The following is a 22,144-nucleotide window of genomic DNA, read 5'->3' as shown; positions in this document are numbered from 1 at the left end:
GGTGCTGTGGTCAGATGAGACAAAAATTGAGCTCTTTGGCATGAACTCAACTCGCCGTGTTTGGAGGAAGAGAAATGCTGCCTATGACCCAAAGAACACCGTCCCCACTGTCAAGCATGGAGGTGGAAATGTTATGTTTTGGGGGTGTTTCTCTGCTAAGGGCACAGGACTACTTCACCGCATCAATGGGAGAATGGATGGGGCCATGTACCGTACAATTCTGAGTGACAACCTCCTTCCCTCCGCCAGGGCCTTAAAAATGGGTCGTGGCTGGGTCTTCCAGCACGACAATGACCCAAAACATACAGCCAAGGCAACAAAGGAGTGGCTCAGAAAGAAGCACATTAGGGTCATGGAGTGGCCTAGCCAGTCACCAGACCTTAATCCCATTGAAAACTTATGGAGGGAGCTGAAGCTGCGAGTTGCCAAGCGACAGCCCAGAACTCTTAATGATTTAGAGATGATCTGCAAAGAGGAGTGGACCAAAATTCCTCCTGACATGTGTGCAAACCTCATCATCAACTACAGAAGACGTCTGACCGCTGTGCTTGCCAACAAGGGTTTTGCCACCAAGTATTAGGTCTTGTTTGCCAGAGGGATTAAATACTTATTTCCCTCTGCAGAATGCAAATAAATTCATATACTTTCCACAATGTGATTTTCCGGATTTAATTTGTGATGTGCTATCTCTCACTGTTACCAATAACCTACCCTTCAATTATGGGCTGCTCATGTCTTTGTCAGTGGGCAAACTTACAAAATCAGCAAGGGATCAAATACTTATTTCCACCACTGTAAATATATTGTTTTTTCACTTAACAAAATTGCAAAAGTGAAATACATAGCTTGTACAAGTGTGCATATACTAATATTGCAGGTAATATTGCAGACCCTTGAAATATTTCCTTAATTATTACTTCGAAAAGAGTGAAGCCTGTGAAAACTGGGATTGCTTTAATCAGTGGGATTTGAATTAGAGACTTGAGTATGTGTATCGTTAAATAATTTCTGGTTCTTAAAAGAGAGAGAAAGTAATCAGATGTATTATTTCTAACTAAAACCTGGACAATAAGTATGTTCTCAATGAAATGAATTGACTATATGCCGTATTTGGTCTTGAGGAAGCCAACCAGATGATCAATGTGGAATAATGAATTAGGTGAGTAATATCTGGGGATAATTAGGTTAATACAATTTTTTCTTTTTTTCTGTTTACTGTTTAATTGATCTCCTTGTCTTATTTCACTCTCCCTATTTTTCTTCACTTTGTGGTCTAAGAAAGAGAAAGATTGTATATAATCCATATATTTAGTTGGGATTGTTTTCTTCTTATATTGTATTAATGTGCAATCATCTCTGTATTACTGTTTGCAAGTGACCCTTGTAAAATGAAAAATTATAAATAAATGATTTAAATAAAAAAATTATTGCAGACCCTTTCTAATAAAGACCACCACATTAACACATAGATATTAACATAACATATTAATTTGCTTAAGAATTGGTAGTTTGAAAAGCAGGATGTTGCTAACAAACAATGTGAAAGGAAGATAAGCTATAACCAGTAGGTGGGGGGGGGGGGGGGGGGGGGGGAGAGAAGCCCAACATGCCTGAAACAGGAAGGTCTAAAGGCTGGGATAAGAGAATGTAAGCCAAGCGTAAGAGCTACCCATGAGTGGACACCTGCGAGATAACACCCAAAACAGAAACTCTGTAGCTATGGAAGAAAAGAAAGAGGGAACAGAATAAGGGGTGGGCGTTGACATACAATGCTTAGAACTAATGTAATAGGTTATAGATGTGAAATTAATATCCAATGAAGAAGTTAGTGGCAGAAACCTATGTTACAAGGGAAAGGAATATAAGCTGTAAGAATTAAGGAATATGTGTGCCTGCTTACTATGAGACACCCATTCTTGCAAGATTGTATTTTGAAATAATAAATTAATTAAGACTTGCTTCACCAATTTGTTTTTGGAAGTTCTTTCTTTGTATAGATTCTCAGGTTATCTGGGACCCATTTCTAACAAGACTACTAACCATTTAACCCAACTCGTTGTTTTCTTGGAAGTAGGGAATGGACTTGTAGCAGAAGAGGGAACCCCATTTGAACCTCAGCTACTCTTGAGGTGAAGGAAAGACTCCTAGCTTGGGCAGCTGCAATAAGCCCAGCTGTTTCTTGGACGGGGCAGTTTGTACAAAGAGACTACCACAGAACTCTGCTTCTTTCTCCACAACTTGGCTTTGGCTCCTGTCCTGAGTTTTGGACATACTGTTCCAACCCAAATGCCTACAAGCCAACTGACTATGCCATAATTTTATAAAATATGAAAATGAATGACACTGAAACCCCTGCACAAACCTTCATCTGTTTATTATAGCACATATGGCCTGAGTATCTTTGAGCTAGGACTGCTGCAGGGAGAGAAAGCAGAAGACTCTGGCATGGCCCTCCCTCTGCCTCCATGGGATTTCTTCGCTGGTCCAGAAGCAGAATAATACAAGCACACAATATAGCAGCATGGCTCACAGAAGCAGCAAGGTTCTCTCCCCACCCCCACCCCCCATTTACAAATGGCATCTTTAATGATGCTGGAGAACCTGCCCTTTGGCTTGACAACTTTCAACCCTGCAGCCCTTTAGCTCTGTCAGGCCACACACAGGGGAGGCAGCACCAGTAGAGATTCCCCATGGTCTGCAACAGTATTGCCCAAGTGCCCAAGTGTTTGTTTCCTTCTTTTTTCATACCACAAACTTTATTGGCCCCAGTTAAGTAGCTCTAGGTTGAGAACTCTATATGCCTGGCCTCAAGGTACATCCTCCAAGGCTCCTAAGCTGTGTGCTGACCTGAACATGTATACCCTGGAGGAAAGGAGGAACAGGGGTGATATGATACAGACGTTCAAATACTTGAAAGGTATTAATCCGCAAAAAAATCTTTTCCGGAGATGGGAAGGCGGTAGAACGAGAGGACATGAAATGAGGTTGAAGGGGGGCAGACTCAAAAATGATGTCAGGAAGTATTTTTTCACGGAGAGGGTGGTGGATGCTTGGAATGCCCTCCTGTGGGAGGTGGTGGAGATGAAAACGGTAACGGAATTCAAACATGCGTGGGATATGCATAAAGGAATCCTGTGCAGTAGGAATGGATCCTCAGAAGCTTAGCGAAATTGGGTGGCAGAGCAGGTGGGGGAAGAGAGGTTGGTGGTTGGGAGGCAAGGATAGTGGAGGGCAGACTTATACGGTCTGTGCCAGAGCCGGTGATGGGAGGCGGGACTGGTGGTTGGGAGGCGGGAAATACTGCTGGGCAGACTTGTACGGTCTGTGCCCTGAAAAAGGCAGGTACAAATCAAGGTAAGGTATACACATATGAGTTTATCTTGTTGGGCAGACTGGATGGACCATGCAGGTCTTTTTCTGCCGTCATCTACTATGTTACTATGTTCTAGCTTTTGCCATCACTTTTTCTACCTGTTTGGCCACCTTAAGATGATCGTATGCTAGTATATTATATTAGTCCTTGCTTATACCCTACGCTATTATGTATTGTGTGTATACTATACCATACTTTGTATTGTTATTTGAATATTTTGACTGCTGTAATTGTCTATTGCTTATGTTCGATTTATTCTTACCATACACCGCTTTGAGTGAATAATTTCAAAAAGGCGGCAAAATCCTAATAAATAAAACATACGATCACACCCAAGTCCTACTGCTCTTTTGTGCACAGAAGGTCTTCACCCCCAAAACTGAACTGTTCCCTCGGGTTTTTGTAGCCTAAGTGTATGGCCCTGCATTTTTTAGCATTAAATCTTAGCTGCCCCGGACCATTCTTCAAACTTCACTGGGTTTTTCCTCATATTATCCACACTATCGTTGGGGTGTTTACCCTATTGTAGGTTTTGGTATCATTTGCAAACAGGCAAACCTTACCAGACAGCCCTTCAGCAATATCGCTTACAAAAAATGTTAAAGAACCGCCCCAAGAACTGAACCTTGTGGCACACCACTGGTAACATCCTTTTACTCAGAGTGGGCTTTATTTACCACTACCCTCTTTTGCTTTCCATTCAACCAGTTCCTAACCCAATCAGTCACTTTAGGCCCATACCGAAGGCACTCAATATATTAGCTGTTGTCAAAGGCTTTATTAAAATCGAAATACACCACATCTACTGCTCTCCTTCGATCCAACTATCTGGTCACTCAGAAATTAATTAGATTTGTCTGTGAAGACCAGCCTCTAATGAAATATCCTCTTTCATTCGCCTCCAGTGTGGCTTTCGTTTCTTATAAAAAAAAAAAAAAAAGAGAAGAAGAAGAAGAAAAAAGTGAAGTATTGCAGAATTAGGTACGGAAAATACTTAGAATGTGGGTTTGAAATGAAGATCTAATGTGCCTCCGAGATGCATCTCACTGTAGGAATGAAGGCTTCCAGTTTTGCACACCTCTTCCCCCTACCTTTTCAACAGACAACACTCACCACTCATGGAGAAATTATGTGAAACTCTGCAATGCAGGATTTGTGCACAGTTTCCAGCCAATGAGGAATTCTGTACTTGCCATTTAGAATTATGCACAGCCACTAGAAAGAGGTAGTTGACAAGAGTCTCCCCTCTGCCCTCTCCCCATTTGCTGATTAGCAGAACAGCTTTATACTGTTGTCCTCTGCTGCCCTGGCTCTGACTGCAGATTTGAACCATGCAAGACACTGTACAGGTGCACAATTCAGAATCAACAGCTAAGACTCCAGCCAGCATGAGGAAGAGGATGTGGCCTGACATGCAGTCTGCTGCTCTCCTCAGCTGATCAGAATGACAAGGGGAGGAAGGAAGGAAGAAATATAACAAGAGACAGAAAGAGGAAGAAAGATAGCTGGGAGTCTTGTGGGGTGGGGAAAAGGAAGAACTGGGTGTTCTGCAGGGGGTTACATAGAAAACTGGGGAGCAGAAACATGGAAATAATGCTGAGTGTTGAACGTACGAGGAACGTAACTGGGGGAGTGAGAATGCTACAGAGGGTAGAGTCTGAGGAAGAGAAAGCTGAAGGTATCAGGCATGGGATAGGGAAGGAGCCAGGTCATTACAATGGGGTAATTTTGCATAAAATAAAATTTTTAAAAATTCAGAATTTTAAAATGATTTTGCACAGAATTCCCCCAGGAGTACTTCAAACAGATTGTATGCGAGCTCTGCATAACGTCCAAGTGAAAGAGACTTTACAGGCCATGAATATATAGGTCAACTTTTACTTCAGATACATGCACTACTGGGATTTTATCCCTCTATGAAAAAGGCACTTCAGGTTCAAATGTTTGTACACAGATTTAATTTTAGAAGTGTTGCCTTTAAAACAATTTAGAAAGTAAACAAATTACTTAGATGCGGTATATGAAATATAAAATAAATCTAGAACTTGGAACTACAACTGCTATTAAATAAGTCAAAAATAATCAGAGTAGATTTCAGAAGTAGCATAATTCACGCCCAGAGGCATCAGAAAAGTATTAGACACAAGATGTTGGATCTCTTACAGTGCACAGTTGTCCAAATCCTAGCTCTCTTGTACTATCATCAATCATTTGCCTCTGGAGCGCTAACTCAACTTGAAAAATAGATATTTCACCATTAAATACCTTTCCATTTATTAAACTGTCAAAATAAATTCACCACTTAGCTTACCGTCCAAGGTTGTCCAACACTTACCTAAATCTGAAATCTATTAAAATAACACAGAGCCACATGCAGGGGTAACCCACTGGACAACCAAAACAGAAAATTTCCAAACAGATATAAGGAAAAAAACCCTCAGGTAAAATAGACATCGGAGAAAAAAAAAATAATGAAAAGAGTTGAAACGCACATACTCCCACAGTGTAAAATCAAAAAGAAACAGAGGAGTAGACTTCAGCAGTAGCATAAATCACGCCCAAACTATGACCACTGAGCTTAAGTTTCTTATTAAGCTACTGGTTTTGATTAGCAGTAGCTTAATAAGTAGTTTTTAACTTGTGTATATGTTCATTGCTCGTTTATAGTGATATTATGATCCTCTGAAGCAGGTCGCATAAACCGAAACGCCCAGAACAGTAGGCATCGGGAGGTTTCCAACTTTTAGTGCTGTTTCCATGCAAGTGGCTTAAGCTAAGTGGTCATAGTTTTATAGCTTAATTTGTGAATTTATTTTGACATTAGTTTAATACATTCATTTATAGTGACCACATTACGATCCCCAGAAGCAGGTCGCATAGACAGAAACACCTAACAGTAGTAGGCGTCGGGAGCTTTCAAACTTTTAGCACTGTTTCCATGCAAGTGGCTTCAGCTAAGTGGTCATAGTTTTATAGCTTAACTAGTAAAAAAGGCCCGTTTCTGACACAAATGAAACGGGCGCTAGCAAGGTTTTCCTCAGAGTGTGCATGTTTGAGAGAGTGTATGTGAGAGTGACTGTGTGAGAGAGAGAGAGAGTGAATATGCGAGTGTGTGTGTGTGTGAGAGAGAGAGAGAGTGAGTGAGTCTGGGTGCGAGTGTGTGTGTGAGAGAGAGAGAGTGTGTGTGTGAGAATGAGAGTTGTGCAAGTGCGTATGTGAGACACAGTGTGAGAGAGAGAGAGTGTGTTTCACACAGATACAGCGTATGCGAGAGAGAGAGTGTGTGTGAGACACAGACTCTCTGTGAGACTGAGTGTATGAGACCAAGAGAGTGTGTGAGTGACTGTGTGACACATATAGAGTGAATGTGATACAGTGTGAGACATAGAGTGTGTGAGAGACAGTGTGTGAGAGTGAGAGAAAGACATTGACTGTGAGAGAGAGAGAGAGCATGTGAGAGAGAGAGAGTGTGTGTGTATGACAGAGATACCTCCCCCCCTCTGGTGTCAGGCCCCCCCCCTCCCTCTCTCTGGTGTCTGAGCGTTACTGTGCAGGACGCTGAGCTCTGGCTGTGCTTGAAGGAACTGACCAATCCTATTTAATAAAATGCACCTCCAACATTCTGAAGCCGAGAAACCCCGTGTGGTTGGTCACTTCTGCTTGTGACGAACCCGGAAGTACGTGATGTCAATTCAGGAGATGGATACAGAGAGCAGGAATGCCTCAGCCATGCAGTCAGCTTCAGAATGTTGGAGGTGCGTTTTATTATATAGGATTTGTGAATTTACTTTGACATTAGTTTAATACATGGAAAGGTATTTAATGGTGAAATATCTATTTTTCAAGTTGAGCTAGCGCTCCAGAGGCAAATGATTGATGATAGTACAAGAAAGCTAGGATTTGGACAGCTGTGCGCTGTAAGAGATCCAACAGCTTGTATCTAATACTCTTCTGATGCCTCTGGGTGTGAATTATGCTACTGCTGAAGTCTACTCCTCCGATTCTTTTTGATTTTACACTGTGAGAGTGTGAAGAAACAATGTGTTTTAAGCCTGTAAAATGTATTGTATACTTCCGTTTTAATTATGTCTGAAGTCCTATTTGGCCAGCAGATGGTACATGGTAATGCGTAAAGCTGTTATAGGGAACTGAGTGTTCTTTTTCTTTAACACAAGCAGGAAGCAAGCAGCAGTATACGTTTAAAACTTGTAGACTGGGCTCTGATTGGCCATACCCAGTAGTGCTATTGCTTCAGTCAGCCTGGAAGAAGAAAGAGACCGATCTTTTTGCCAAGGCTCTGTGAACAATTCTATGTCCTGATCTTCCCAGGTACTGTTTAGACAGTTAACAAATGTTTTCGTTAGTTTTCTAATTGATCCATATTTCAGTTACCTGTTATTGTTTGCCAATTAGACATTTTTATCCACTGTTCAAGTTCTGAGAATAAACATAATTGTTTGTTCATTCTGCTTGTATGGACTGATAAAGAATTCTGGTGGTTTGTGTGTTGGGTCTATGAGTACTTTCTGGGAACTGAGGGACCACTGGGAGTGTGGTCTCCAGTAATCTAGAAATCACTGGGGATAACTGGAGAGCGGAAGACTCACCCAGAGGTGGTTGTGACCCAGTCGGTGGGAGGAGGGTGCTAGTATAGAGCACAAGTGGCACGTGCAGGCAGACCTGAGTTGGGGATAGGCCCTCTAAGTGGCCACGGGGTAACCCCAGGTGGGTGGCTAAGCGTTTTGTGACAGACACTATGTGTTTCCCCTCTTTATTTCCTCCAATGTCTATTAAATAATTAGGTGACTGTAAACTGACCATGTAGCACCTAAAAGCCATGCCAGACTTCTCAATGCTGCAGTAAGATGGGGAGAGAGTGGAGTTAAAGGCTCTGGAGCTACTGACATTGTAACTGCTCCAATAGGCTCATTTCTCTTTGATAAATGTTTATTATCAGCATCACCAAACAGGAAGGTCCTTAAAAAGGCAGGGCTGGTCCATCTGGGTAATAAAAAAAAAAGTTACAAAATATGGGCATGTCTAACTTTGAAATACCTCTCTAACAAAATGCTGCTGAGCTAGTTACAGCAGTGACTCCTGCTCCTAATGGAGCACAATATTTCACCTTCTTGAGCAGTCAATCCCACCCTGAGCCAGCCCCCTCCCAAACGTCAGCACTCTTATTCTTACTAGCACAAGACCAAGCAGCTGAGAGCCAAAACTGGATCTACAACCAGAAGCACTGTGTCACTGGATCACACTAACACATATAAGGCAACTCTATGAGCTTGTGCCTAGAGCTACACACCAATTGCATACTTCAAAGGAACCTATAATTGACGTTTTTGCACATAAGTGCCCCAAGCGCTATTCTATAAAGTACTGCCTATGTGCTATAGCATGTAACTCCAAGGTGGGCGTAAATGCGGGAGGAGCATTGGCAGACCATTAGTGTGGCATCAAGTAAAACACACGTAACCTGGGGCACTATGGCACAAGCATTTACACCTGCCATTGTCATTGTGTAAAGGGTTGCACCTAAGTTTTGGCCATGACAATGTGGATTTGCACTAGTATTCTATAATGACCTAGGTGTATGTAAGTGCCATTATAGAATGGACACTAAGCACACCCCACTGTAGCAACTAAATCGAGGTGCTACGCTATAGAATTGCCTCCTTACTGTTTGGATGTACAACACACACACCTGAGTTCATATTTGTTTATGAAGCACAAGTTTTTATATCTCAAATGATCTTTAGCTTTGGATGGAGCCAAATAGTTTTACAGTGTCCAGATAAAATCCCTCTAATGAAAAAAAATTAGTTATCACCTGATAATTTTCTTTCCTTTAGTCCCAAAGGATTAGTCTATACTTGTGGGATGTGCCTATCTACCAGCAGGTGGAGATAGAGAGTAAAGTACAGCTGATCAGTAAGAAGTTAATGGAAAGAAGTAAATTCTTGCCTCTTTAACAAATTTTTATAAACTTTGAAGAACAAACACTAACCTTGTACCTAAAAAACAAGAAAAAAAAAATCAACAAATAACCTAGCAATTCAGAAGAGAAGGGTGGGATTTAGACTAATCCTTTGGGACTAAAGAAAAGAAAATTATCAGGTTGAACTAATTAATTTTTTTCATCCTCAGTGTCTCCAAAGGATTAGGCCATACTTGTGGGATGAATAAAAGCATTCGTCAAGTTGGGAGGGAATGTGATAACCCTTTTGCAAGAACAGAAGATCCAAAGGAAGCCTCTGCCCTGCCTGCCACATCTAGAAGAGAATGCTTAGAAAATGTATGAAATGTGGCCTATGTGACAGCCCTACAAGTTTTATCTACAGAAACAGTAATGGCTTTTGCAAAGGAAGCAAATAGTGCCTTGTAGAATACGTTTTAAGATGGAAGGGAGCTCTTTTCCCTGCTAACAAATAGGCTAAAGAGATGAGATAGAACTCTATCCACAATCCTCTTCGGAAAAAGAAGTGTAAATACAGAGTTTGATTAACATGAAAAGCAGAAACCACCTTAGGTAAAAAGGAAGAGACCATATGGATAGACACACAAAGGAGTCTCTACAAGATAAGGCTTGAAGCTCAGATCCTTCTGGCTGAAGATCCTTAAGATTAGCTTTGCATAGGGGTTTAAAAAAGGACCTTAAAATATTAAGAATGAGATTAAGGTTTCATTCAGGACAGACCTATCTAGATGGAGGCCTAAGGTGGCTGATATCCCTTAAACAATGCACAACATAATGTGTTGCCAAAGAAGACTGCTGGATATGACCACAAAAACAAGCCAGAACTGCTACATGAACTTTGAGGGAATTGAAGAAAAACCTTTAAACTAGAGAGTTGCACGGGAACGGGGTTCGCGGGAATCCTGCGGAACCCGCGGGATTCCCGCAGGGACGGAGGCAATTATAAAAAACAATCTCACCAAAGAGATTCAGTCCATACCCCATCCAAAGGGTAAATGCAAGAGTCCCCATCCAAAGTTCCTCTAGGAACTTCTCCAAACCTTGTTTAAACCCTGATAAGTACATAAGTATATAAGTATAATTCAGACGAAATTTAAAGACCTATCTATTTTGCAAGGCCTACCCTCCTGCTTCTGCTTAGCTGGCTCGACTCTGCACTGATTCAAAGGACATTGCTATTTCTTATTTCTTTGTCACTTATTTTACCACTTGTCCCTACCTTTCCTGATCCTATTTCTATTTGTTAAACACCTGCCGTACTTGGCGTTCACCAATAGGTGTCTTGTAAGCCACATTGAGCCTGCTAGTGTGTGGGAAAATGGGGGATACAAATGCTGCAAATAAATAAAGTGTTTAAAAATGCAACTACATCGGATTGATGTCCATGCTTATGTATAGGTTGAGGATCACAATACTGAAAAGTTACGGCCTGTAGGAAGGTATTAAACTCTCTAACTGCTGACAAATCTGCATTTTCTAAATGCAAGTTCACATCTCCTAATAACAAAACATAAGGAAAATTAAAACAACAAGACACAAAATCATAATACTCATTTTAACAGTCATCCAGTTTCCTGGTGGAGAAAAAACAATTAAACAAGTCAAAGTGTTAGCTAAAGTAGAATCTCTAATCTGTACTGCCATAATTTCTAACCCTGACAATAGTGACTGTTCCAAAACAACAATCTCAAAAGACTCTTTCAAAAGTATTGCAATTCCACCTTCCTGCCTCTTTTCTCTGCATCTCCATCTTATACCCAGGGGACACAATTCTCTTATCCGTGCATCCTGTTCTGACAACAATCATGTTTCAGTAAGAAAGAAAAAGCCTGGTTGATTAATTTCCACCCAATCCTTTACTATCTGAACTTTGGGACCAATAGATCACATGTTAATATAAACACAAGGGATAGAAATATTAGTAACATCTGAAAAAATATTAGAACTTCTTTACCATCTTGTACAAACTCTAATATTTTTTCAGATGTTACTAATATTTCCATCCCATATGCTGGACAGACTTCTATGGTCTGGGTCCGGTAAATGGCAAAAACGGATCAGAATGGAAGCTAGAGTGGGCTTTGAAGGCAACTCCAGTTGTTGGGAAATAGGAGGAGTGCTGCCAGGCAGACTTCTATGTTCTGTGCCCCGAAATTGGAAGGGAGACATAGAGATAAAGTATACCAGTATTTAATCATGAAGAAATGGAACCTATGTAGAGTCCCAGATTCAACTTTGGCCTCCCTAATGGGCAGACTGGATGGACCATGCAGGACTTTATCTGCCAAAATTTACTGTTACTATGACTCGGGAACCACTGACATATGAAAAAAAAAACCAGCACAGAATTTCATCCAATGTTAAGCTTTTTGGAAGTTGTGTGAAGCTTTTAAAAATTCTGTAGTCAAATCTACATTTTCCACTCAAAAATTATTGGGGTCCAGGTGTATACATCCTGAGACATGTTTGTTCATTCCACACTTGATATGTTGCCTTTCTGTAAATACAGTCAGTGGCCGACATACTACTGACACCACCATAAACATATCCCCCACCCATCTCTAATGAAAGAGGTAGATGGACTGGGTCCACCTGGACACCCCAAGGAATGACAAGAGTCTGCCCACAGTCATTTCTCTCCTGTATACTTCTCTTCCATCCAGGGGAAGGATGGTCTCAGAGAATTCTAATCCAAAATCACTTATTATACTAACAGTAATTTCTGTTGCCAAGTAGAAAACCAGCACTGATGTGATTTTGAAATACGTGTAATTATATTGTGCTTGAACACAAAAAGGTATGTCACTCCTTGATGTGAAATGCTATTTTACACATAAACAAGAAAGGAGACAGAGGTGACAACACAATGACAAAAACACTACAAGGTGACTGATGACACAGAAAAGGATTTATAATTTCAGAAAACATACTCTCTTTCTAAATCAGCAAGCACATCATTTACAGCTTTTTAATAAATACATGAATTTATGAAAAGAACATTTTCAGCCCTATGTGAGACAATATTTTTCTTTCATTCATCAGGAAAGACAAATCACTCCTCCACCTTTTCAGCTAGTCTTTCATAACACTTCAGCATAAAACCATGTGCTTAAAAGCAGTCACACCTCCTACACAAGTACGTGAATGTGATGGAAAACTGGAAAGATTTATCGCTGCCCATCTTACTCCCTGTGTTTGTATGCTGTTGCAATTAAATTTCTATATTATGGACATGGTCCCCCTACTGCACGCTGTGTTCCCTGACTGGTATTTGTAGAGTGGCTACCAGCCACCCTACATTTTTTAGTTTGTATTAGTTTTCTTTTAATAATAATCCAGCATTTATATCCCACTTAACCAAGTGGATCTAAGCGAGTTACAATAACAGTAAAAGAAAAGCGATCAGATTTTAAGCAAATTACAATAAAAAAGTAACAAAAAACAATTTAAGTCACACTTTAAAATCATATTTTTAATACACCCTCTAAGACATCAGTTAGAAAATATCCTGTCAGATCAACTTAAAGATATTTTATAGCATGTCGAAATTGCATATAATCTGTAATTTTTCTAATTCCAGATGGTAGGCTATTCCATAAAGCTGAAGCTTTATCAAATAAATGTCTATTTCTAGTTTTCACTAATTGGCAGAATGAACAAGACAGAAGTACCAAAACCAATTCTCTGTTTCCACTATGTATACTCATATTAATTTCATCGCCTTGATCACACATACCATTCAGCTGCTTCAGTGCAAGCTAGAAGCATTCTAGTCCATGCTTGCTATCAATACATTCATATATCATAGGTTCTCTCTTTTCCCTAGAAAGGAAGAGTTATTACTAACTAGTTGTAGGTGCAGTTTCTGTTCTACCTTCTTTCAACTTTTGTTCCTGCTGCTCTCAGTTCTTTGCTTTAGTTTCTAACAAGCTAGCATTTTATCTTTACAGCCCAACAAGGCCAGGCTGCTTTTCTATCTTCAAAAGCAGGAAGTTGAAGATGGCAACCCATCACAACCCATTAAGAGATGCTAAAGCAGGCACTGACAACGTTTACTTTGGATCTGTGAGCTAGAACAAACCATGTACAAGCCAGAACTGGTATCCACATGGCGGGGAGGGGGCAGTCAAAATGCAGCTCTCACCCTATACCCTTATTGACATCTTACCTCTCCTCCAGTCTCTGCATCCACCCACCCTTCCTGCAATACCTCTCACTCACTTCTTGGTGCCCCCTTTCCTGCACAGTAGTTTCCCCTCCCCCCTTCCCTGCTACCATGCTCTCTCTCCACTACTCCCTAACAACTATTACTCCCCTAGTCTTTACCTCATTTCTACCAGCAGAAGGGGGCAACAACTCTCTGAAGAAGATAGCAAGAGAGGAAGCAGGCCGGCTGTACAAGGTGGTGGTCAGATGGCTCTCTCCAGTTTCTCAGAATACTAGAGCCAGTGCCACCTCCATGGAGGTTGCAAAACAGCTCCTGCATGTGTCCCTTCTCCCCTCTATTTCTAATCTGGGGCCGGCCACGTACCAGCTCTAATGGGCTGTACAAATGCTCCTGCTTGGCCATGCCCAAATATCATGGTGAAATTTCTTATTACCATATGATTTATGCTGGATACCTTTATTTCCCTGTCCTTCTAGAAAGGGACAGAAAAGGGTGTACTTTTTTTTTTTTTTTTTTTAAGTAAAACCTTCTTTCTTGTATAAGTTTAACAATGTGCAAGACTGATCAGTTGAATGATTTTTGGAAATTTCTCTGCTTATGAATATATATATAATAAAATACAGTTCCACAAAGTGATATTCAATTATTTTTACAGGATTGTTGCGAGGCTGGTGGTGTTATAACACATATACACCATTTAAAACCTACTTTGGAGATGTGACTAAATGAATGTGAACTGGAGTAATACATAACAAGTTGTTTTCTTAGAAAACAAGTTCCACAGTTTTTTGTGGAAAACACAATACCCAGAGCCAGTACAAGAATATTAGGTGCTCTGAGCAAACTTTCACGCCCCTAGCACCCCCAGACCTGAGATTTCGATTGTTAAACTCAACATCATGATCAACCAAACACCACCACTCTTACATAAATATTAAACAATTGAATATCATATTCAAAACAGAGGATGACTAACCCTTCGTGAACTGAGTTAGAGAGCAGAGTCATGGCCCCTTACTCTTTCCTAAAATCCCCAGATTTCTTAGAGAGCTGAATAGATTTGTTTACTCTAGTTATACCAATTTTACAACAGTTGACATTCTGCAAACCTGAATATCTGGTGTTAGTCGAGAAATCCAATATGCCAGAAACGAACTAAGACGAATATTAGGAATCCTTCAAAAGCATCTACTAATTCACCTATCAGATAAGGACTACAATGTAAATATTAAACAATTGATTATCATATTTTCTCTCTTTAGTTTGGAAACTGTCCACCCTCCCAGAAAAAAAAGTATACAGATAGCGCTTTACCACCCCCTAGATGGTGCCATTTTAGGCACTTGCCTGGTCTGCTTAAAGGTTAAGTCAGCCCAGACAGTGGAGGAGTAGTCTAGTGGTTAGAGCACTAGCCTTGACATTCAGAGGTGCCCAGTTCAAATCCCAGGGCGGCTGCTCCTTGTGATCTTGGGCAAGTCACTTAACCCTCCATTTGCCTCAGTTACAAAATTAGACCCAGGGAAATACCCAGTGTACCTGAATGTAACTCACCTTGAGCAAATACTGAAAAGGGTGCGAGGGAAAACCTAAATAAAATAAATACCACCTGTATAAAAGTAGCAAGAAAGTGATCCAAAAAGGATTTATGACTTTTCTAATCCTTTTTTCCTCCATATTTTGAGTATAACACAGTAGAACAGATGAAGAAAGGAGGCCAGTAAAGGACCTTGTCCAGGCAATCTGCTCAGTTACCTTCTTTAATTTAATACCACTGCAGATGGAGGCGCTTAAAAATACCCAACCTTAAAACAAAACCAGGCCCTGCTTCAATATCAACCCCGTTCCTACTGCACCATCTCCCAAGGGTGTTTAAACTATCCTATAGAGCTTGTTCTCACCACTGAGACTAGTCCAGTCATTGTCATCATACTTTCCAGTTTCTACCAAAGACCAAAAGAAAATAAGGTGGCAGAGCTCTACTTTCGGGATTTTTCATGAGAGAAAAGAAAATCAAGTTGAAATTTTTTTCTGCTATAAAAGATAACGGGATATATGCTGCAAATGGGGGAGGGAGACGGCGAAAAAAGTTTTTTTTTCTGCTTCTCTACTTGAGAAGGAGACCTCCAGGAAGCAAAATAGTGAATCCAGACTGCCCCAATTTGACTGCCCCTATCGGACCGACCGTTCACTTGTCTATTAGATTGTAAGCTCTTTGAGCAGGGACTGTCTCTCTTTGTTAAATTGTACAGCACTGCGTAACCCTAGTAGCGCTCTAGAAATGTTAAGTAGTAGTAGTAAAATACTGGCTGTTAAGCGGGAGGACGACTCGTAGTCCTTTACTACTCTTTCCTAAAATCCCCAGATTTGTTTACTCTAATTATACCAATTTTACAACAGTTGACATTCTGAAACCTGAATATTTGGTGTTGTTTATCAATATGCCAGAAACGAAACGAAGACGAGTATTAGGAATCCTCCACAAGCATCTACTAATTCACCGGCCAGATAAGAACTGCAATGCCTACCTCTGCTTCGGGTTGGAGAAGAATACTGAAAAGTACTCTATGCATGCTAGAACGGCATCAACTTCTGCAATCCTTTAGAAGCCCCATTAATTGTAACCAATAGCTTAAATATGAAATCCTAATCGGTGCCTCATGAAGCATTCCTAAGCGCAACCGAACGTTCCCTGTGATCGTTCTGCATATCACAGATGGTAAGCAGAGAGAACACATTTTTTAAAAAGTACGCACGTACACATATGAACATGCGTACAGAAGAGATACCATTTCACACGCCGAACATCTTTTAGGGACCGGGGACACCCCCCACCTCGGTGTGGCATCTTTTCCTCTGTCTCTTCTACTCTCCCCTGTCCAACATTACAGGACCAGTATTCATTTGTATGAGCAGTTACAATCTGTCCCTCATTCACACCCCCCCCCCTCAAAAAAAAAAAAAAAAAACCCCACCTACCTTCAAACGTATGGAGATCGCCAGCGGCGGCGGCAACAGCAATTCATACAGACAGCCCACCGCAACCAACCCTTCAGCTTTCCCAGCCCTCCGCCGCGTCCCACCTCCTCCCGTGATGTAACTTCCTGTTTCCGGCAGGGCTGAGACGACGCGGTGGTGGGAAAGCGTAGGGGTCAATTGTGGCTATCTGCATGAGTAACTGTCGCTGCCGGGGATGATGACTGCGAAGATTCGTTTGAGGTGGGGGTGGGGAGCTGAGAATGAGGGAGAGATGGCAGAGTGCGGGCGGGGCCGCGGGATAGAGGAGTGGAGAGAGGGTTGAGTGCTGGGTTCTGCTGCTTCCTGTGCTTTATTTCAGCCTACTTGAAGGTGTCGTCGTTACAACGGATGGGTTTCAACCTCGTTGATGCGCCTGTGTTGGGGGTAGTTCTGGTTGTTGCCCGGAGGAAGGGTGCAGGACTCGTCTGTAGAAATCCCTAAAGGGAGAGTTCCCGTCTGGAGCCGTAGTTTGCCATAAGCCCCACGAGCCTGCGAATCATCCTTTCACCTCTAGACTTGTGTAGTTGCACTCCAAGTTTACGCACGGATGCAGGAACTTGCACTTGTATTTACAAATTCAGAGGCAGTGAGTGTGGGGAAGGTATAGTGCAAGACCTTTCTATGCCCTTTTTTTTTCTGAAAAAAAAAAAACTAGCTTGAAGGCATTCTCTCAGTGTGAGGCATGTTCTGTATGAGGAGATGGCTTTTAGAAAATTGTGGCTGCACGTGAATGAGCAAGAGTTTGTATACTTTTAAGAAGTCTGCTTGTATATGTTCCTGGTGGAGGTGTTATCTACCTTTGTGTTTTATTTTATATATACTAGGCACATATCAGAATTAGAATACAAGCATATAATTGCAGCTTCCTAGAATCAGTTGTAACTTTGTGTGAGACCTTTTCTATGCTGTTGGGGATTGTTGTTGGAGCTTCTTGTGTAAAGGCAATAAAACACACAACTTTTCTTTATAAAACTGAAGTATGAGTTGACTTTTTTTTTAATTTTTATTGACGCACTGTTGTAATTCCTCACCTATGACTTGCGCAACACATGTTAGGCCAATAAAGTTATCTGAATCTGCTCTCTACTCCTGCCATGGCCCTCCCCAAAAATTATCATACAGTTACCAAGCAAACATGGCAAAACTAATGCGGAACACTGTTGTGCGGTCTGTGTTAAGCCATTTTTTTTGCTGCATTAGGCAGCTTAGAAAAAAGGCCCCTTAGTTCTTATTTATACAGAACTCTAATCCTTAAAGCAAGGGTTATCAAGCCAGTCTGGTTTTCAAGATATCCACAATGAATATACATCAGATAAATTTGTATGCAAATCTATCTCATGCATATTCATTGTGGGTATCCTGGAAAGCTGACTGACTAGTTGGGTGTGTCCCGAGGACTGGGTTGAGAACCCCTGCCTTAGTCATGAGTGAGGCAGACGTTTCTGATCGTAATAGTAGTCTACTAAAGATCTATAAATGATGGGGTTTGGTTGGTTTTGCACAAAACTTTCCATAGCAGCATTACTGTTTCTCAAAACCTCTTAATTTCAGTGGCTGCTTCTATTACAAAGCCCTCAACATAAGAATCCTCCATTGTAGTGGCAGCAACTTTTAGTATAGCTTAAGGCTCATCTTCAAACCTTTTCCTTGGACAAAAAAAACATCTCAAAGGTGTTTTTTTTTTTAAAGTTTTTCTCCATTATAATGTAAATGAATATGTTTTCACAGGTTCCAGTCCTACCAGCTGTTCTGTCTTCAGATCTGAATAAATATGGGGCTGGTGCTTGGTTCTGCCTAGAGTATTGTGTGCTTGGGGATTGTCAATCTGGGTTTGAAATGCCTTGTGTCTGGGTGTACTACAGGAGCATAACCAGGAGAAGAAAGGAGGTGTTAATGCTTCTGCACAGATTGTTGATGAGGCCCAACTTGAAATATTGTTTACAGTTTTAGAGGCTGTATTTCACTAAGAACATGAAGCAGTCTAGAGGAAAACAACAAAAATGGTATAGCGATTATGTCTAGAAAAAGAAAACGAGGAGAGACTGGAAGACCTGAATATGTGAGGAAAGGAGGGACAGAAGAGATACGATACAGATATTTACCTAGGTGAAAAGTATTAATATACAAATCTTTTTTTTAATAGAGATGTGGATGCAGTAGAAACTGGAGGAAATGAAATACTAGTCCTAATTCTACCACCCTGCAATTTCATCAGATGTTGTTTATCAGAGTGCTGAGATGGGAAATGGATGGAGGCTTACTGTTTGTTATACTGTGATCTCCTGCCTCCCTGCAGTCAGACTGTGTGTATAGACTTGTTCTGTTTTGGAGACTGTGTGTGCCCAGTAGGCTTTGGGATCCCTGCTTCATTGTTGTAGTGTGTGGAACACAGAGGTGAGGGGGTAGTAAGAAGTAAATGGAAAGAATGGTGTTTCTGGGGACAGCAGGAACCAAGCAGGATAGTGATGGTTCTCAATATCGTGCTGGCCAGTCTCTCTGGCTTGGTGGCCCTAAGGCTGGTGCATCGCTGTAGCAGTGCCTAGGAGGCTGCTTGAGGCACAATTTTGTCTTCATCTTTTCCTCACCACCATAGGTGCTAACATTCCCAAAATGATTAGAAAGTGCCAAACTACTACTTCCTGCACATAAATGAAGGAGCTTTCTTAATACTGGGGTTCAGTACCCAGCACTGTTCCTCTTCCTTCACCCCCCCCCCCCCAAACACACACATACTGCTGGCTCCTGTGCACCAAGTGCACATGGAATGTGGCGTCTTCTCAGGGGCCCTTGTTACGAGGTGCTCCATTGATGGATAAATACATCAGTGTTCCTACAGAATTAATTGATCCTGATGCTCTTCTCTCTTTGCAGGCACACTCTTATCCCAAAGGAACAGATTCTCTGCTGAGTATTTCCCTTAAAGGTCCTTCAAACAACCACTCAAAGATATAGTGGTCTCAAACTCACTTTACTGAAGACAAGTGCAAACCAAACTGCTTTAAGGTAATCTTTCTGTTCTGAGGTTGTATAGCATTAAATAAACATTGTATTACTCTTCGCGCCTTTATCTGTGTCTGTGATTAATTAAATACCAACCTTTCTGGAAGGCAGGTGTTTCCCAGTTGCTGGGGAAACCTGTTCTCTTATGCACAAATGAATAATTTCTGAAAGGTAGAAGTTTTCTAGTTATTGGCCAACCCTTCCCTTTCTGAACAAATACTATATGGAGAGGCATTTTCAACCTGACATCCAAATCCGACTTTGGACGTTTTGCTGAAAACATCCAAATATCAAGTAGTGAAAATGACCATTTTCAAACTAGAAATATGTCTCTTGTGCTTAGTATGTCTATCTTTTTGGACCATTAAAAAAAAGTCCAAGTGCAAAACGCACAAAATGAAGCCATTGGTACATAGGAGGAACCAGCTGTCCTAGTAGACTTGCCACATAGGCATCCCAGCAGAGCAGTGGGGCATCCTAGGGGGCACTGCAGTGGATTTTACATAAAGTGTCCTAGGCACGTATCTCACCATTATCCCCTTACATTGTGTGGTGAGCAAACGTACTGTACCGAACTATACACCATTACAATAGCCTTTATGGCTGCAGATGTCACCTATATGTGGATACAGTAGGTTTTGGGGTTTTTGTGTGTGTGTGTGTGGGGGGGGGGGGGGGGGGGGGGGCTGACACTTTCCACCACAAGTTTAATAGAGTGGATTAGGCCTGGATCACATCTACAGTGCCCTGTACTGACCACTAGACTATTCCAGCTGCTGTAATAGGACTGGCCATAACATCTGAAGCTCGGTCATAGAGGCTGGTATGTACTGTTTCATTTACAACTTTGCAGGGTGGGAGGAGGTCAATGACCACTGAAAGAGTAAGGGGGTGTCGTTCCTTTATTTCTGCAGTGGTTATTTAGATCACTTTTTTGTAATATCCAACTTATAGCCCTGGATGTTTTTGTTTTTAATGGCAGAAAAACATCCGTATTAGGGATGCCCAGATCATGCCCTTAACACGCCCCCTTGTGATTTGAATGCACTTCTGACGGACGTCATAGAAAAACATCTAAAAATTGGTTTTGAAAATCACTTATTTAAATACATCTGTTCCTAACTCAAGTTTTACTGGTCTAACATTATATGATGTATTTTACTTTCTGTTAATATATTTTGAACATATTCATGCTTTTCTAATTATTATGTGAGCCACATTAAACCAGAGTTCTGCTCGGGCTAATGCGGGATATAAATGTAATAAATAAATTTGGATGATTTTGTGAGAAAAACGTCGAAATGCAGATTTATGCTACTTTTTGGATGTTTTTCTCTTTTTTTTTTTTTTTTAAACGAGCCCCATGATCTCTCTATGACCTCACAGTAGAGTTTGCACTCTTACCATGAAATTAGCGCCAAGAAAATACTGTGGCATGCTATAATCAATGCGCATGTAAATTACTGTTGTGTTAAAATAATGGCAGTAATCCGCAGTTCATTGCTGAATTTCACTTTTTCTGTTAGTCCCTGAGTGGTGATTGGCACAGGCACTAACAATAATGGTGACAAAAATCACACACATAAGCATGCTGTATCATTCCTATTTCTCCCCCCCCCCCCCCCCCCCCCCCCCAACAGACCCCTCTCCCACCTTGTCACTGAAAAGAAATCTCTGGTAGTCTAGCAGGACTCCTAACCCAACCTAGGACCCTTGTCTAGGCCCCCAGCTCAATATCTTAAATGAAGCAGGAGCGATGCCATCTGGCAAATGGTGATGCACTGGGTAGGATCATATTGCCATATAAGGGAAAATCCAATACGTAATCCACCACAGAATCTCTAGGGGTGTCCTTGGCTTGTATAAGGGCAAGCAGAACCCCAGCAGTTATCCCCAAATGGAAATGCTGTAACCAAGTGATACACACCTACTCTTTAAGTTGGTATGGTTCTGAATCCAGGAGCATTCTGGGCAAGTGAAGGTTCTGAAAAGATTCTTATATAATCCCCCTGTTTACTAAGCTGTGCAGCAGCCGCTAGCACGACTTAGTAAACACGGATGAGTTTGGTCACAGCAATGTAACTGAAATAATTTTTTTTTCAGAAAAAAAGTCCCTGGGTATTTTACTTTTTTTAAAGGACAAAGTAGCCCATATCCTTTTCATTTATGATTACAGGCTCAGGAGTATTAATTCAGATGGCAGGTCTTGAGACTTCAGCTCCCCATCCTTTCACTACCCTGTCAGCATAAGCAGTGGTAAAATAAGAGGCATTTTTCAGACACGAAATGAATTAAAATTCTGAGTTCATTTGAGTGTATGAGAAATATATTTTCAATTGTTTATTCTTACAGGCAAGAAGCTTTTTATAACATCCTACACTGTTGGATAATAAATTGCCTTGAGATGTATAAAATAAAGCCTGGATTGATTGAATACATCAAACTATACTCCATGTTGAATTATGATGGACAGTATGTCATTCTAACAAAGAAATGGGTCAGGGTCTTTTATACAAAAACAAAATATCACAGATAAGCCAGAACAAAGCAATAGTTCTAGTGAATGTTAATGATCCTCATATGTACTTAATACATTAGGTTATGCTCA

General features: G+C 41.1%; 1 protein-coding gene across 3 annotated transcripts in view; it reads right to left on the bottom strand.

Annotated features, from left to right (window-relative positions):
* CDC42SE2 (CDC42 small effector 2) overlaps positions 1-16,880 on the bottom strand; it is a 121,068-nt gene extending 104,188 nt beyond the window's left edge. Inside the window, exon 1 of one of the 3 annotated variants that reach the window (XM_030193598.1) lies at positions 16,861-16,880. The gene's annotated coding sequence lies outside the window, so the exon portion shown is untranslated. Of the gene's footprint in view, positions 1-16,046; positions 16,124-16,497; positions 16,834-16,860 lie in introns of those variants that run through there. The other 2 variants (XM_030193596.1, XM_030193597.1) reach the window with 2 other exon arrangements.
* Positions 16,881-22,144: the final 5,264 nt, after the last annotated feature.

Source organism: Microcaecilia unicolor, chromosome 2 (assembly GCF_901765095.1).
Source record: "Microcaecilia unicolor chromosome 2, aMicUni1.1, whole genome shotgun sequence".
Taxonomy (NCBI): Eukaryota; Metazoa; Chordata; class Amphibia; order Gymnophiona; family Siphonopidae; genus Microcaecilia; species Microcaecilia unicolor.
This window is presented reverse-complemented; position numbering and strand designations above follow the sequence as displayed.